Below are 10,101 nucleotides of genomic sequence, written 5' to 3'. Positions count from 1 at the left end.
CTTCCTCTCAGTACTCCTTACGCCTTAGTTCCTCCTACATATCACCCTTCCTGTTAAAATAAAACTTTTCTCTCAAAATACCATTAGAGCATACTTATTCCTAATTGTACCAGTGAGGTACAAGATAGTCCTAATAACCAGTCCATCATTTTGTTGACTAACCAGAACCTCTGTTATCTCTCCTAACTAAAACACTTAGTTTTGAACCTGGCTTTTTTCTTGGCTTTAGAATGAATGTCAGCTGAAAACTATTTACTCAGATATTTTCTCTCAAAGTAAATAGCCAGGATTGGCTATGAGGCTATTGGTCTTCAACCCCATCAGAAATCCAGAATGACTGAGTTAACTGAAATTAAGGGAAGCACTAAGCATAGCTTCTAAAACATAGCCAATTTATAGAGACCATTGAACACCTGGAAAGCCCCTATACTACTGAACATTGAAGCATCAAATCTTCAGCCTTCTGACCCAGAAACATTTGACAGACCTTAGTGATGCAGAATTATTAAGGGCTGATTACTCTGTCTAGGCAGATATAATCAGTTGACTATTCTGCAAGTGTGTACTTTTCTGGACAGTAGTCTGTCTGTAGATGGAAAGAGGCAATTCTTGCCTAGTGGCTGTCACTGCACAACTGGAGTAACTCCAAGGATGCTCAATTTCTTCTTAGAATTCATGACAGGAAGCTGTCAGGAGCAGAGAGGTCTCTAATCAAAATGAACATTAATATATAAATATTTGTAACATCAATTCTATGGACTTCTGACATTTTGAAAACCAACTATCCATGTAAGGTAACCTGGACTGCTGTCTGTTAACTCCTCTCAGCTATTTCTAAATAAAATATGGAAAACACCCTAACAATAAACTCAAAGCCATGAATTTGCTATAGTCCCTTAACTCATAGGCTAAGAATCCCAAATCATTTAAAAAATTAAAGAAGGACTGGGTCTAAGCCTTGTATTCCTAAATATGTTATACAGGCACAATGCCCATGAGAGTGTCAATATTCATCTCACTTTTATATCAATAAAAAGCTCATACCAATAAAAACCTTAAATTTGAAATCAAAGTAAATTTTGTACCATTTAAGAAATTATAACTTCATCTTGATATTAATTATACAGATTTCTACCAATAGGTTATGGCTATGCAATAAGTCCTAGCTAATCCTCCCTGTTCCAACAAAACCACTACTTTTCCCTAGAAAGACAGACCAATATTAACCACCTTAGTCCCCAAGCCCAGGGAATAGGGGTGCTGACTCTTCTTTTACTTCATCAAGCTGATTATGGGCATTGAGATATTAGAAGGGGGTGGGGAAGAGTAAATTGATAAGCCTCTGATGCTGTGTCTTTACTGCATCCAGATGAAATTCCAGGACATAGGTTTGGGCAGGTCTGCTCAGTATGCTTGATGAGTAGATATACCAAGGCTGTGTATTCTACAATATACAATTCTCAGAACAAGTTTTATTATCAAGAAAAAATTTTTTTTTTCCTAGAAGGCTGACATTTTTTAAAAGATTGGTTCTAAAAACTTTTCTTTTATTCCCTTTTTGAAATTGGTTGTAATATTTACATTTCAAATTTTATCCCCTTATCCTATTTCCCCTACCACTCAGGAACCCCTTATTGCATCCCCCCTCCTTGTGTTCTATGAGGGTGTGATTTTCCAGTATAAACACATTTATTATCTGTAATATTTTACATAGAAGAAACACATGGATGGTCTATAGACATGTAGGCTGTGATGTACAGTCTAGAACATGAGAAGTTGTAGAGACAGATTAATCAAGAATTACTAGATAATAAAGAATGGTGATATAGACACACTATTCATTGAATTACAAGTTTTGTATATACACTGTTTTTTTCAAATATATTAAATTCATTTCTACTGTGCTTTAAGATGAATATACGCTCCATTATGCCCTCATTAAAAAATATCTTTTATTTTCAAACTGGGCTTTGTGTCCTAGCCAATATGTTTCATCTTTTGTATATTATCATAATCCTAGTTCACAGAACAAACTCATGGACATGATCTCCTGTCAATATCCTTTCATACACATAATGATGATTCTTACTGGAGAAAATATTTAGCTTGCAGATATTTTTGAGTCACTAAACATTAAGAATACGTCAAATGTAAGACAACTTTTTACATAAGTAGGGTGATGAGAGGACTCTCTATCACCAGCACCTGCCTCCTGAGTGTGTTTCAGGCTATCATAATCAGTCCCAGTACCTCTTTGCTGGCAAAATTTAAAAATAAACTAAAAAAATACATGATCAATGCTTTATTTTATATTTGGTTTTTCATTTTGCCTCTCAGTAGTGACATGATATTCTATGTTGTTAGATTTATCAATGTAAATGAGACTAAGCACTTGAGGTCACTAAATGTTGCTCACTCTTCCCTGTGAACCATATCTTCAGGAAATTACTTTTTACAATCTCTTGCTCCAGAGAGTGTTCCATGTAGTAGTCTTACTGACCATGAGTGCAAACATGGTGATTATCTCTCACAGACATCAGAGGCAATATAAGCATCTTCATAGCATCACTCACCTGAGTGCATCCCCTGAGAAAAAAGCCATTCAGACCACTTTGCTCTGGTACTTTTCTTGTTGTCAAGTACTAGGAGGATTTCAACATCACATCCACCTCAGTCCTGTTATCAGTGTATGACCCAGTCGTCCTGACTATTCAGAAGTTTGTGACGTGTGCCTATCCCACAATTATTTATTTGGTTCAAATCATTTTTATAAGAGAATAAACTGTATACTGAATAACTGAATAAACTGTGTAAAACTTTCAGTCAAAGTGCCACTAGATTTTATAGAAATGATTTTTCTCTTCATTTATATATAATTTACTGATTTTTATTTATATATAAGTATTATACCATACACATATGTGCATTCTGACGCTCACAAAGGTCAGAAGGGGTTACAGGTTTCCTGGAAATGCAGTTTCAGACTGTTTGTGCCATACTGTTATATCTCAAGTAATTGTATTTTTCTAAGTTACAGATTCTTCTTAAACTTCAATTTTTCAAGTAGCAAAGTGATTATCTTCATGATTCAAATAATGTTTGTTGCTTTACATACATACATTCTTTTTTTTTAAAGAATTTATTTATTTATTTTGTGTAAGTACACTGTAGCTGTCTTCCGACACCCATATGAGGGCATCAGATCTCATTATGGATGGTTGTAAGCCACCATGTGGTTGCTGGGATTTGAACTCATGACATCTGGAAGAGCAGTCAGTGCTCTTAACCACTGAGCCATCTCACCAGCCCCATACATTCTTTTTTAAACATTACTCTTAAGTTTTTACACTCCAGTCATTGCTCCCCTCCTTGTACTCCCTCCCACAATTCCTCATCCAATTCTTCTTCACCTTTGTCTCCATGAGAATGTCCATGCTCCCATCTCCCAAACATCCCACCGACTCCCATCACTCCCTACATTAATTGGAAATCCACAATACTTTTGAGGTCACTTATAATCTATCAAATGTAAAACAGTGTCCAGTAGGTCTGGAAACTATGAGCATTTCTATTTCCAAGCATATAGTTACACAACTAAAAGATCAGAGGTTATTCTGATGTGTAGGAGGAGCTAAGGTAGGAGGAGTACTGAGAGGAAGAAAAGGAGTAAGAAGAGAAGGAGAAGGAGAGGAGAAGCTAGGTGATGAAAGAGAGAAAGAGGGGGGAGACAGGGAGGCAGACATTCATGTATCTCCACCAGTCAAAGATAGTTGTTATATCTAGGTTGGTCAGTGGATTACACCTCTGATTGAACAATTCCAAACATATAAAGCCTATGATTAACATTTTTTTAAAAAAAAAATGTATAAATGCAAAAAGGAAAAGGGGGCATGGGATAGGGGTTTCCTAAGGGGGGTGGGGGGAATGGGGATAGGGAATGCCATCTGAAGTGTAAAAAAAATATCTAATAAAAAATTTGAAAAAAAAAGAATAATCAAAAAAGGACTATCAGGAAAACACTTCTTCTTCTTTTTTTTTTTTTTTTTTTTTTTTTTTTTTTTTTTTTTTTTTTTTTTTTTTTTTTTTTGGTTTTTTCGAGACAGGGTTTCTCTGTATAGCCCGGGCTGTCCTGGAACTCACTCTGTAGACCAGGCTGGCCTCGAACTCAGAAATCCACCTGCCTCTGCCTCGAAAACACTTCTTCAAGTTGCCAAAATGTGTGCTCAGAACTGAACTTGTGTCCTATGTGCAAGAGAACAAGGGCACTTAACAAATGAGATATTTTTTAGAACCATGACAATTAGGATTTTTAATTAGTTATTTTATTTATGTACATTACAGATGGTGTACCCTCCTCATACCTCCCTACCCCCCACATTTCCTTATTTCATTTGCCTCTGCCTCTGAGAGGGTGCTCCTCCTACTCCTCCACTCCTTGGGCTTCTACCTATTCTAGGGCCTCAAATCTCTACAGGATTAGGTGCTTCCTCTTCCACTGAGACCAGAAAAGGCAGTCCTCTACTACAAGGCCACAGGACTTGGACCAAATATATGTGCTCCCTGGTATGTGGCTTAGTCTCTTGGAGCACAAGGTTTAGTTGAGAGTGGGGTCTCCCTTCTGAGCTTCTTCTAGTCTTTTCCTAAATCAGTCACAGAGGTCCCCGACTTCAGTGCATTGGAGGACTCTGGTTTTGTCCTATGTGACCATACGGCATATTTCTTATCTTTTTTTGTTTCTCTGTGTAGCTTTGGCTGTACTGGAACTCACTCTGTAGACAGGCTGGCCTCGAACTCAGAAATCTGCCTGCCTCTGCCTCCCAAGTGCTGGGATTAAAGGCGTGTGCCAACATTGCCTGGCTGACATATTTCTTTTATGAGAGGATACTGGCACATGTTCCAAGCCAGGAATCTGGCTGGGAGTGGGGAGTTGCCTGTCTCAATTGTGTGCCCACCAAGTCTCTGTGTCTCATACTTCTCTACATAACCAAATTTCCTGGCATAGTTTTACATCCCACACACCCCCACACCTTATCATAGTCCATTTCCCCCCCTCTTCTTCCACTCTATCACTTAGATCCTTCACTCCTTCTGTGGCTCATGATTGTTTTCTTCTCTTCCCAAATGGAATTGAAGCAACCTCACTTGAACCCTTATGCTTGATAACCTTCTTATGTTCTGTGGATTGTATCCTAGATATTCTGTACTTTTTTGACTAATATTCACTTATTTAGGAATACATATCATGCATGTCCTTTTGAATCTGAGTTAACTACCTCACCATGATATTATCTATTTCTATCCATTTGCCTGCAAAACTCATGATGTCCTAGTTTTTAGTAGTTTAGTAGTATTTCATTGTGTAAATAATAGCTGTATAGTATTTCATTGTGTAAATGAACCAAATGTTCTCTATCCATCCTTCCATTGTAAAACATCTGGGTTGTTTCCACCTTCTGTCTTTCACAGATAAGGCCACTATGTATATGTGCGAGTATGATGAGGCAACATTTGGGTATATCCCCAAGAGTGGAATAGCTGGGTTTTCAGTTAGGTCTATTTCCATTTTCCTGAGGAAACTCCATATTAATTGCTAGAGTGGTTGCAGCAGTTTACAATCCCACCATCAATGGTGGAGTGTTCATTTTTCTCCACATTCTCAACAACATGAGCAGTCACTTCACTTTTTGGTCCTAGGCACTCTGATTGGTGTAAGGTGGAATCGCTGGGTCATTTTGATTTGCAATTTTCTGATGACTATGGACTTTAAACATTTCTTTAAGTGCATCTTTACCATTTGAGATTCCTCTGTTGTGAATTATCTGTTTAGTTTTATACCCCATTTTTGGGTGGGTTCTTTGGGGTTTTGGAGGTTATCTTCTTGAGTTCTTTATATATTTAGAATATTATTTCTCTATCAGATGAGAGGTTAGGGAAGATTTTTTTCCCAGTTGGTAGGTTGCTGATTTGTCCTATTGACTATGTTTCTTGCCTTACAGAAGAGTGTCAGTTGCATGAGGTCCCATTTATGAATTCTTGATCATAAAGCCTGAGCCATTGGAGTTCTGTTTAGTAAATTTTGCCACCATGCCAATGAGTTCAAGGCTCTTTCCTACTCTCTCTTCTATTGGATTGGGTATATCTGGTTTTATGTTGAGGTCCTTGATTCACTATGACTTGAGCTTTGTACAAGGTGACAAATATGAATCTATTTTTATTTTTCTACATGCCAACTGCCAGTTAGACCAGTACTATTTATTAAAGATGCTTTCTTTTTTCCATTACATATTTTTGGCTTCTTTATCAAAGATCAAGTGTCCATAAGTGTGTAGTATCTTTTTCTGGATCTTCAATTCTATTCTCTTCATCAACATGCCTATCTCTACCAATACCATGTAGTTTTTATCACTACTGATCTTCAGTATAGCTGGAGGTCAGGGGTTTTGATTTCCTTAGAAATAATTTTATAGTTAAGAATTGTTTGGTTACACTGGATTTTTTTGTTTTTCCTTATGAAATTGAGAATTGTTCTTTCTATTTATTTGAAGAGTTGTGTTGGAATTTTGATGGGGATTGCATTGAATCTGTACATTCATTTTGATAGGATGGCTAATTTTACTATATTAATCCTACCAGTCCATGAGCATGGGAGGTCGTTCCATTTTCTGAGATCTCCCTTGATTTCTTTCTTCAGAGACTTGAAATTTTTCTCATACTGATTTTTCATTTGTTTGGCTAGTTACCACAAGATTTTTTTTCATTTTATTTTATTTACATTTAAGATGCCATCCCCTTTCCCCATTTTCCCTCCCTAGAAAACCCCTGTCCCATGCCCCCCTTTCCTTTTTGCTTTTATACAATTTTTTTTAAATATTAATCAAAGGATTTATAAGTTTGGTAATGCTCAATCAGAAGGGTAATCCAATACCCAACCTAGATATAAAGACTATCTTTGACTGGTGGAGACCTGTGAACATCTGCCTCCATGCCCCCTCTCTCTTTCTCTCTCTCATCATCTAGTTTCTCCTCTCCTTCATCTTCTCTCCTTACTCCATCTCTTCCTCTCAGTACTCCTTCCCACTTAGCTCCTCCTACATATCACTCTTCCTGTTAAAGTAAAACTTTTCTCTCAAAATACAGTTAGAGCATACTTATTCCTAATTGTACCAGTGAGGTATAAGATAGTTCTAATACCCAGTCCATCATTTACCACAAGATATTTTATATTATTTGGGACTATTGTGAAGGGTGTTGTTTCCCTATTCTCAACCCTATTGTTATTTGTAATTTGAAATGCTAGTAATTTTTTGAGTTAATTTTGTATCCATCTATTTTGCTGAAGACATTTATAAGATGTAGAAGTTCTCTGGTAGAATTTTGGGGTTACTTATGTATAGTTTCACATCACCTGCAGATATTGATACTTTGACTTCTTCTTTGCTACTTTGTCTCCCCTTGACTTCATTTTGTGTTTTTATTGCTCTAGCTAGAACTGTGAGTACTATATTTAATAGATATGGGAAGGGTGGGCATCCTTGTCTCATCTCTGATTTTAGGGGGATTGCTTCAAATATCCCTCCATTATTTTGATGTGGGATGTTGGTTCATAGTATATTGCTTTTATTATGTTTAGTTATGGGCCTTGAATTCCTGATCTTTTCAAAAATTTTAATATGAAGGGCTGTTGTATTTTGTCAAATGCTTTTTAAGCATCTTATGAGATGATAATGTGATTTTTTTTCTTTTGAGTTTGTTTATATAGTGGATTACATTTATGGATTTTCATATATTTAGCCACCCTTGCATTCCTGGATTGAAGCTTACTTGATCATGCTGAATGATTATCTTGATGTGCTCTTGGATTTGGTTTGTGAAAATTTCATTGAGTATTTTTGCATCAATATTCATAAGCAAAATAGGTCTGCAGTTTTATTTCTTTGTTGGGTCTCTGTGGGGTTTAGGTATCAGAGTAACTGTGACTTTATAGATGAATTAGGTAGTGTTTCTTCAGTTTCTATTTTATAGAATAGTTTAAGGAGTTTTAGTATTAGCTCTTCATTGAAGGTCTGGTAGAATTTTGAACTAAAGCCAACAGGTCATGGGCTTATTTTATTATTTCATTTATTTATTTATTTATTTATTTATTTATTTATTGCTTGTGAGGTTTTTAATGACTTCTATTTTCTTAGGGTATATGGGCCTCTTTAGACAGTTTGTCTGGTCTTGATTTAAATTTGGTACCTGGTATCTCTCTAGAAAACTATCAATTTCATCTAAATTCAACTTTTTTGAGTACAGGCTTTTGTAGTAGAATCTGATGAATTTTTAATTTCCTCAGTTTCTGTTGTTATGTCTCTGTGGTGGCTATACCTGGTTGTTAGACTTGATTATATATGGAATAAACTACAATACAGAATTGTGAGGCTTGCTTGTGACCCTGATCTTGAGACATAGTGACTATGAGAAGCTTAGGCCCAGGCAGAGTAGTACATACCTTTAATCCAGATCCAGGCAAATTGGTACACAGCTTTAATCTGGGCCACATCCTCTGCTGGAGACCTACATAAGGATGTTGGAAGAAGGAAGACTTGTTCTTCTTTATCTGCTTTCTTTGTGGGACTGAGCAAATGCTAGATCCTTGGTCTTGGGTTTGTATTCCCTCACCTTTACCTATAACTTGAAAGTTGTACTTATATCATGGAGTCCCATATATACAATACTTTCTAGTCTTGGACTCTGTCACATGTTACAGTTTCTCATGATAAAAGAGTTATAATACTTCCCTTCTTTGTGCTCTGTAAAAAAAAAAAGATTACTTTTCCTAAGTGTGTTTGGAGGAGCTTACATTTTCCTAATTTTGTAACTAGGTGAAACACTGAAACAATAGTCAAGGAAGTATGTAGGAGACCAAGAATGTTTTGGAAACAGGAAGAATAATTTGGGGAATCTAAAATGTTTCTACTTCTAAGTGAGATATTATTATTGTTGCTTTTGATGTGTTCCCAAGGACTGGGATCAGTTAATCCACACAGACTGTTGTGGCCTGAAGAGAATAGCTCACACATGGGAATCATAGAGCCCAGCTCTTCCTACTCTAAAGTTTCCTTGGAATTAGAAAAGTTCACTTTTCTATTTGATGGTAGCATGTTGTAACAACTCCAAAGTCCGAACTGCCTTCTCCAGATGAGATGATGATTATGGGACTAGAGGGAGATGAGCTGATGACATTTCTTCCTTATAACTACATCTTAGGACCTCATTCTACAATGATGTGTTAACAGAAAAGCCTGGTGGGTGTTTTTTTTCTCTACATTACAATGAGAGCTGTAAGTAAATGGTAGAAGGAAGCAGGGTATTCTGTGATAAATTATTAGAGAAGTCTCTGCTTAGAATGCTATTTTTGAGACATATTGCATAATAAGCATTCAACAGATGCTTGTAGACATGAAGGTATCTGTTGTAATTTATAAAAGAACATAGGTTTCACTTCATGTGGTCTCTCCTTATATATGTAACACTAGAAGGGGGCTATGGGTAAGAGGACAGGGCTCTTTTAGAAGAATGGACAAAGAAACACAAAAGGCTAAATGGAAAAATTAATCAATGTGTATTATATTTTGAATGAACATATCATGAAACTCATCATATTTACAATGATTGTGCATGTAAAATTTCACTCCAGATGCAATAATTTAGAGGTCATGTCTGAAAGAGTTTCTCCTGAGTGTATGTATACTCTATTAATTCCAATGTTCAACTCTGTTGGTTTTGAATTCCTGAAACAAAACTCTGAAATACCTTACAGGGTGAAAACAAAGAACACATATTTATTGGTGTACAGGAGTATGTTCATAGTATTAAGTTAGATTTAAGTTGTATGTGTATTTTCTCATTTTACGTCTTTATCCAGTTAACTGGCTGTATGCATTTAATAAAATAAGACTTAAGCAAGCAATATTCAAGAAATTTTAACAAATTTGGTGTTTATCAGTAATTTTCTAGGTTTTTGATAATCTCAGAGATTATATTTTATTTTACAGATACTTATTTCTTATTTACAAATTTATTATAGTTAATTCATTCCAGAGACAGTAATTACCAATC

At 36.0% G+C, this 10,101-nt stretch overlaps 1 pseudogene; it reads left to right on the top strand.

Moving 5' to 3' along the window:
• Positions 1 to 1,911: 1,911 nt before the first annotated feature.
• LOC117720953 (putative vomeronasal receptor-like protein 4) lies at positions 1,912 to 2,781 on the top strand (annotated as a pseudogene).
• Positions 2,782 to 10,101: the final 7,320 nt, after the last annotated feature.

This window comes from Arvicanthis niloticus, chromosome 15 (assembly GCF_011762505.2).
Source record: "Arvicanthis niloticus isolate mArvNil1 chromosome 15, mArvNil1.pat.X, whole genome shotgun sequence".
NCBI lineage: Eukaryota > Metazoa > Chordata > Mammalia > Rodentia > Muridae > Arvicanthis > Arvicanthis niloticus.
This window is presented reverse-complemented; position numbering and strand designations above follow the sequence as displayed.